Source organism: Bos indicus, chromosome 10 (genome assembly GCF_029378745.1).
Source record: "Bos indicus isolate NIAB-ARS_2022 breed Sahiwal x Tharparkar chromosome 10, NIAB-ARS_B.indTharparkar_mat_pri_1.0, whole genome shotgun sequence".
Taxonomy (NCBI): Eukaryota; Metazoa; Chordata; class Mammalia; order Artiodactyla; family Bovidae; genus Bos; species Bos indicus.
In genome coordinates this window covers 53250025-53256024 of record NC_091769.1, presented here as the reverse complement: position 1 = coordinate 53256024, position 6000 = coordinate 53250025, and positions in this window count along the sequence as shown.

Below are 6000 nucleotides of genomic sequence, written 5' to 3'. Positions count from 1 at the left end.
CAAAAGTCTTGGGGAAGAATTTTCCACGCCGAGACAAGAGCAAGTGCAGAAATGCAGAGGCAGGACAGTGGGTGAGTTTGAGTTACTAGTGTGAATACTGTGCAGAGAGCAGAAAGAACAGTTGGAGATGGTATTTCTGACTTCCTTCCAGCTCTGCATCAATCACATGCCAGAATAATCATTCTAAATCTTTACTTTTGGCATATCTCTTCATGCTTCAATAATTTCATGGCTGTATTTTTCTAGTACATTAAATTTACTGTTCTGACTGATTTTTTCTGTCCCCGTCTAGTTCCCTCTTATGCTATAAACCACTCCTCAATCTTACCCTTCAATTTTAGTTGGATCTGCCCCTCAAGTATATTCATATTCAATTATACCTTTGTTCTGGGTTGGCCAAAGAGATCTTACGGAAAAACATAAGTGGACTTTTTGGCCAACCCAATATGTGTGTATGTGTGTATGTGTGTGTGTGTGTGTGTGTGTGTGTGTGTGTGTGTGTGTGTATCTACCCTCAGACAACTTGGTATTAATTCAGTAAGGATCTGTGGTTGCAAGTGACAAAGTCCAACTCAAATTGGCTTAAATAAGGAAGAATATTTATTGGTTCACGTAACTGAAAGTTCAAGATGGTTTTGTTAAACATGGCTTGGATGAAGAATTCAAATTACATCATCAAGATTGGGATTCTCCCTGAAATGTTGCTATTTCCTCTGTCACTGGCTTCATTCTCAAGCTTCACAAATCAGCAGCCTGCAGCTCTAGGCTCACACTATCCTCACTACCAGTGAACATTGTGTCCATTCCTAAACCAGCCATTGTTGCCCAGAGAAAAAGATACACAGATTGTCCTGGTCTGAATCAGAACCCCATACCAGAAGTTCAGCCTATTAATAACACATGAATAGCACAAGAAGGTGATTCCACTTTGGAAAATGGGAGTATGGTTATGAGAGGAAGGCTCAGTACTTCCTGGGTAAAGGAAACAGCAGACATACAACTTATCCCTGTTCTTCTGTTGATGTCCCTAAGCATTCCTCTTCAGTTGCTCAGTTGTGTCCGACTCTTTGCGACCCCGTGAACTACAGCATTCCAGGCCTCCCTGTCCATCACCCAGTCCCAGAGTCCACCCATACCTGTGTCCACTGAGTTGGTGATGCCATCCAACCATCTCATCCTCTGTCATCCCCTTCTCCTCCTGCCCTCAATCTTTCCCAGCATCAGGGTCTTTTCTAATGAGTCAGCTCTTCACATCAGGTGGCCAAAGTATTGGAGTTTCAGCTTCAACATCAGTCCTTCCAATGAACAACCAGGACTGATCTCCTTTAGGATGGACTGGTTGGATCTCCTTGCAGTCCAAGGGACTCTCAAGTGTCTTTTCCAACACCACAGTTCAAACGCATCAATTCTTTGGCGCTCAGCCTTCTTCACAGTCCAACTTTCACATCCCTACATGACCACTGGAAAAACCATAGCCTTGACTGGATGAACCTTTGTTGGCAAAATAATGTCTTTGCTTTTTAATATGCTGTCTAGGTTGGTCATAACTTCCCTTCCAAGGAGTAAGCATCTTTTAATATCATGGCTGCTATCACCATCTGCAGTGATTTTGGAGCCCAGAAAAATAAAGTCAGCCACTGTTTCCCCATCCATTTGCTATGAAGTGATGGAACTGGTTGCTATGATCTTCGTTTTCTGAATGTTGAGCTTTAAGCCAATTTTTTCACTCTCCTCTTTCACTTTCATCAACAGGCTTTTTAGTTCCTCTTCACTTTCTGCCATAAGGGTGGTGTCATCTGCATATCTGAGGTTATTGATATTTCTCCCAGGAATCTTGATTCCAGCTTGTGCTTCCTCCAGCCCAGTGTTTCTCATGATGTACTCTGCAAATAAGTTAAATAAGTAGGGTGACAATATACAGCCTTGACGTACTCCTTTTCCTATCTGAAACAAGTCTATTGTTCCATGTTCAGTTCTAAATGTTGCTTCCTGACCTGCATACAGATTTCTCAAGAGGCGGGTCAGGTGGTCTGGTATTCCCATCTCTTTAAGAATTTTCCACAGTTTATTCCTCTTCTATATATGCCTTTTAAAATGTTTATGCCTACTCAATTCAACAATATTTACCACCACAAATATACTCACTTCCTCTGCAAAGAGAAATGATCTAAAGATCATCTAGTTACTGATGATAACTTGAAGTCCAAAATAGCAGGATAAATCATTTCTCCAGCTTGTAGCCATACAGTTCTTCATGGTCTAGCAACCTAAGGCTACATGATAAAATCAGCTACAAAATACTTAATTTGTGAGAACAAGAAAAGAAATGAACACTTGCAAAGAAAACTCATATTTAGAAAAAGGGCTATGGCAAATACACTGCGGTCTCCAATTCATAGGATATATCATATCTAGCTGGACAGGAATAGCTAAGGCTTCCTACCATGAGAGAAGAGAAAGTTCTTTGATCAACCCATCTGGCTGCCATATGCTCTGCTCTTGGAGAATCTCTCATCCATTGTTCTCCCATGCCATAACTGTAATAGACAATGGGGAGGATGATCCTTCTAGGGGCCATGCCTCTTTAGCATCCAGCTTCTTGCTACAGTGAGGAGTGAAAAATCACTTGCTATGGTAGAGATAACTAGCTTTCACCATCAAATAGCTCGGATGCTGTTCTGTTAAGTAGAGTTGTTGCTAGAAGTAGCTTCTTACCCAGAGACTACATTTCCCAGCTTCCCTGTTAATCTTGGTAAAGTCTTATGTCTGTCTCATTGGACTATGAGTAGAAGTGATCTGAATCACTTAACAATGTGGTTCAGAAGCAGGTAAGCCTTTGCTGGTCTCTTTATCCTCCTAAAGCTGCACTGAAAGAACTCTAAGACCCTGAAGAATACATAAGAGAGCCATGAGATGGAAGGAATCTGGGTAACTGAATGACCTTGTGGAAAACCACTCGCTAATCAGGAATACTGATATTGCACTCTACAAAATTGCAAAATAAATATCTGTTGTGTTAGGCTACTCAGGCTTATGTTTATCTTTGCAGCAGTAAGTAACCTGGGTTTTGTTCTCTAGACTTAGGTTTCTTTCACAATGCAGTTTCCTTTCCTTCTTAGTAATCTTCCAGTCTATTTGTATGTGGCCAATTCCATGGGAGAAAAAAATTCCAAAGTCAGAGATCATTTAAAACTGTAGTCTTTGCATCTAGATTTTGATATGGTTATTTTTATCTTTTGGTAATAGGCCTTGGTACTCTCCCATTTTGGTTTCTCCCTGAGAACAATTTGAAACAATAGCCACTGGTTTTGTAAAGAGGCTGGAGGAGAGAAAGGGGATGTAAGGGTGGAATGGCATGGTAGTGGTAGAGGAACAGAGTGATAATTATTATGACCAACCTAGAGAGCATATTGAAAAGCAGAGACATTACTTTGCCAACAAAGGTCTGTCTATTCAAGGCTATGGTTTTTCCAGTGGTCATGGATATGGATGGTCCATACCATGGATGGTCCATGGTATGGATATGAGAGTTCGACTGTGAAGAAAGCTGAGCGCCGAAGAATTGCTTTTGAACTGTGGTGTTGGAAAAGACTCTTGAAAGGTCTTTGGACTGCAAAGAAATCCAACCAGTCCATTCTAAAAGAGATCAGCCCTGGGTGTTCTTTGGAAGGCATGATGCTAAAGCTGAAACTCCAGTATTTTGGCCACCTCATGCGAAGAGTTGACTCACTGGAAAAGAATGATGCTGGGAGGGATTAGGGGCAGGAGAAAAAGGGGATGACAGAGGATGAGATGGCTGGATGGCATCACCTACTCGATGGACATGAGTCTGAGTGAACTCCGGGAGTTGGTGATGGACAGGGAGGCCTGGCGTGCTGCGATTCATGGGGTCGCAAAGAGTCGGACGTGACTGAGCGACTGACTGAACTGAACTGAAGCAGGCAGGAATTGCTTGAGAGAGGCCAGGGAGTGTTCAGATTTCTCCCAAGTTCCAATCTTTTCCATTTCTTGCTTTCAATGGTATTAACAGTCTTTGGGGGCTTTTCCTACCATTAATGGCTCCAGATTACTGAAGTTTCCATCATATTTGATTGCAGCCTATAAGCAAAAATGATCATTTAGGGACTCCCCTGCCAGTGAGGGGTTGGGAAGGCTTCACGGGTGGTGGTAGTGGTAAAGAACCATCTACCAATGCAGGAGACATAGAAGACATGCGTTCGATCCCTGGGATGGGAAGATCCCCTGGAGGAGGGCATGGCAACCCACTCCAGTATTCTTGCCTGGAGAATCCCATGGGCAGAGGAGCTTGGCAAGCTACGGTCAGGAAACTAAGATCCTGAATGCTGTGCGGTACAGCCAAAAAAAGAAATGATCATTTATAACAAAGCAGTATTATTTCCACTCTGCTTTAGATAAATAAAGCTCAACTTTAATCTTGAGTCTTTCTCATAGGATCTAACTAAAAGCCAGCATGTAAGAGTTTATATACTCTAGTATCTTGTCCTTTTGTGTTTCATACTTGATAGGCACATTTTCTGAATCCTAGTATACAACAGGTGCCAGTTCAACCTACTACTTTGCTCTTGAATTCCCAGCCCAGTATAGATGGAGCCTCCTCTGAATCAACTGACTCAACAGTTTAAGATCTTTCTGTTACTAATTTCCACTCCCACTACCAATTTATGAATTGTTAGAACTATTTTAGTTGCAGGTGACAAAATAAAAAAATACAACTCAAACTGACTTATGCAAAAAAAAAACAACAACAATATTTTGGCTATTGGCTCATATAACTAAAGAAGTAGTGATATATTTAGCTTAAGGCATAGCTTGATCCAAGGGCTTAAGCAATGTCATTAGAATTCTATTCTGCTTCATCTCTTGGCTCTGCATTCTGTGTTGGCTTCTTTCTCAGGCTCCATATGGTGGTTCCTGGCAGCTCCAGTTCGCATAATCCTTACTGTTAGCAATCTCAGTGGAAGAGTGCATACCTCTTTCCCAGAAGCGCCAGCAATAATCTCCTTATATTTTATTGGCTTTGATTAGGACATGTGGCCAGAGGAATGATTACTCATGTTGTTGAAAGTGGAGTTCACTCCACCTAGAAGACACTGGCTGAGAGAGATAGAAGAGGAAAATCAGGGTGTGGTTATCAGAAGAGTGAATTGATGCTGAGTGGCAAAAAACCAAATGTCTCTCAGATACCAATGTGTAGAGTTTCCTAATTGCTTCACATGTGTTGGTTTTATCTCCTTCACTGGGCTATGCCTCCGGAGCAGGATCATGTATTATGTGTCTTAACAGTGCCAGCCCAGCAGGCAGACCTTAGATACTGGCTGATTGATTGCCTCCTCTCCTAACACTGAAGATGGCACACTCAAAGGGTAAAAAGAGCTTAATAAAGGTTCAGTTTACAGAGGTAAGCATATAGTGGGTGGGAAGGGTTAAGGGAATCAACTAATAATGGTAAAGCAATTAAGGACTGGTAACAATGAGAAGACTTAAGCCTGAAGGAGCTGGGGAAGGCAGCTTTTTAATGGAACCTAGTAAGAGCTGTAGTTTGGAACAGGATGCCTGATAAAAGCTGTGACTATAAATAGAGAAATGCAGCCACTGCCAAATGTGGCCCAGCAAAGGAATGGGAAATAAAGCACTTGTCCTCTTTTTCTCCTACTCTTTCCCATTGGCCAAACTCAACCAGAAGCTAGAGGGCTTAGATAGTAGGATCTATAGAGGTCAGCCTCCAATATAGAGCAAAGCAAATAGGATGAAAAATGGAAAATGGATCTGGAGAAGCAAATGAAAAATAACCAGGACATCCCTGTTATATTCTTTAGAGAAACCCTAATTAAAAACAATTCTATATGTCTTAGCCATACAGCAGGCTATATGCTGGAGTTACCTGGAAAATAATAATTTTACCCTTTCCAATAAATTTGTTAAATATAAAACTAATGTGGTTTCATTTCTGGAGCACTTTAAGACTTTAACGGTCATGAA